Source organism: Vombatus ursinus, unplaced genomic scaffold (assembly GCF_900497805.2).
Source record: "Vombatus ursinus unplaced genomic scaffold, bare-nosed wombat genome assembly UNPS02014805.1, whole genome shotgun sequence".
NCBI lineage: Eukaryota > Metazoa > Chordata > Mammalia > Diprotodontia > Vombatidae > Vombatus > Vombatus ursinus.
Window position 1 is genome coordinate 18,295,968 of NW_020954583.1, and position 2,444 is coordinate 18,298,411.

Here is a 2,444-nt window from a genome sequence, read left to right on the forward strand (position 1 = left end):
GCAGGGTTTTTTGGGTTTTTTTTTTTTTTTTTTTGTAAATACTTAAAGGTTCAGAAATCTTTGTAAATGACAGATTAGTTTGAGGACACATATTTATATAGCTGTTGAGGTTTAGGGAACACTTCCACAACAGCTCTGCAAAGTTGTTAATAAAGGTACCATTCCTTTGTTCCAGGTGAAGAAAAAGAGCCATTTTCCCTCTGCATCCCATGCCTTTTTGGCCAGCCCACATTGCCTGGAGTACTAAACTTTTTACTATTTTAAGTAGTCTGTGCTATTTATCATAGAACCAATTCGATTATAATTGGATGTAAAGCATGGGTGGAGGTGTGTGTGAGGATAAAGTGGATAGAGAACTAGCCTCAGAGTCATGAACACTTGGATTCAATGAACTTTGTACATCTGACTATAATATGACACTGTCCAGGTCACTTTACAAAGGACACTCATTGTCATTTGCCTGAGGTGTTAAACTCCCAGAAGTGGCCCCCAAACTCCAGAGTGGGCTTGAACCAGATTAAAATGTAATTGGGAAATGTTTAATAAGATACACAACCTAGATAATGCTAATTTGTGCTTTTCTAAGTCAGCATGCAGCCCACTGGAGTGTTTCTACATGACACCATTGTCCTAGGCAAATCTCTAAGCTATGAAACAGGTACTAAATGACATTGGAAGAGGGGAGGCTTCTTCTTCTGCTTCATACAAACTGGTTTTTGAATGCTTATCTGAATTCTCCATATTCACTGTTTCTTGTAGCACAGTAAAATTCCATTAAATTAAAAAACTAGAATGTGTTTGGATCATCCCCATTCAATGGGCATATAAGTTTTTTTTTTCCCCCTTGGTTCAGTTTTGTTGTATTCCTTTGGAAACAAATAAATCCCTCATTTCCCTTTGTTTTTCTCCCTGTCTTATTAGAATGACAAAGCCAGATAGATATCGATCTTGATATACTGATATCATTATCTCTATAGCGATATCTATATCTCTGTCTTTGTTTATCTATCTTGCAACTTCATTTGAAGCACATTATTACTTCCCTTTGCACAATATACATTTTAGCCAAACCAACCTATTTACTTGTTCCCCAAATTCACTAGTCTGTCTCCTGGATCCACATGTCTTTATACAGGCTCTCTGACATGCCTGGACTATACTCCATCCTCATCTCCATCTCTTAGAATCCCAAGCCTCTTTCAAGGTCTAGGTTTTTTGTTATCTTCCATGAGAAACCTTTCCTGATTCTCTTGTTAATAGCCACCTCGTTAGATTATTAAGTATATTGTCACTTGTTAATGCCCAGTAAAATATAAACTCCTTAAGGGTCAGCACTGCTTTCCATTTTGTCTTTGTACCTAGCACCCACCATAGCACTTTGTACATACTGGGTACTTAATAAAGACCTAGCAGTTTAGATGGACTCAAACTGCTATTTCCCAGAATAAAACAAAATGGTGGCTTCAAAACCTAACCCTTTTTTTCTTATAAACTTTTTTATTCTTCTTGATATCTTTTGTTTTTTATGTCATTTCTTCATTTCTGAAAAAATTTTCCCTCCCCTGTGCATTGAGCTTTCTCTTGTAACAAAGATTAGAAGAATACCAGTCAATACATCACTCTCATTTCTGAAAATTTCTCTCTCCACTCTATATCGAGTTTTCTCTTGTAACAAAAGTTAAAAGAGGGGAAAAGCAATCAATTAGTAAATATTTACTATGTGCCAGCGCTGTGCTAAGCACAGTGGGATACTAAAAAACAAAAGGGAATACAAGAAGAGGCAAAAGACAGTCCTTGCCTACAGGGAGCTTACAGTGGAATGAGGAAAACAACATGCAAACAAATACATACAAAGCAGGTTATATACAGGATAAGTAGGAAATAATTCACATAGGAAAGGCACTGGGAATTTTAGTTAGGACTTAAAGGAAGTCAGGGAGGTCAGTAGTTGGAGCTGAGGCATGAGGGACTGCCAGAGAGATCCCCAGAGCCAAGAAATGGTATTTCTTTCCTAGAACAGCCCAGAGGCCAGTGTCATTATATCAAAGTGTAGTTTGGCAAAATCAGCACAGCATATAGTCTTTCTCACTCCCTAGTCCCACTCCCTCTACAAAGAAGGGAGAAGGGATTTTTCTCATCTCTGTGGGGCCAAATTTGGCTATTATAATTAATATACAACATTGATTTTCTTTCTTTTTTCTTTCCGTATGCATTGTTTTAGTCTCATTGTTTACCTCTTTCTAATCACTTCACTTTGTATAAATCTTCCAATGCTTCTTTGAATTTATTGTATTCATCTTTCCTTAGGGCCCAGGAATATTCTGTTACATTTATGTGCTCCAACTTGCTTGGCTGTTCCCCATTTAATAGTCCCCTACTTTGTTTCTAGGTCTCTGCCACCAGAAAAAAATGCTGCTCTGAATGTCTCGATATATGTGGGACCT

The 2,444-nt window shown here is 37.3% G+C and overlaps 1 protein-coding gene across 14 annotated transcripts in view; it reads left to right on the forward strand.

Moving 5' to 3' along the window:
- MAP4K4 (mitogen-activated protein kinase kinase kinase kinase 4) overlaps window positions 1-2,444 on the forward strand; it is a 265,608-nt gene that overhangs the window by 260,621 nt on the left and 2,543 nt on the right. The window lies entirely within an intron of this gene.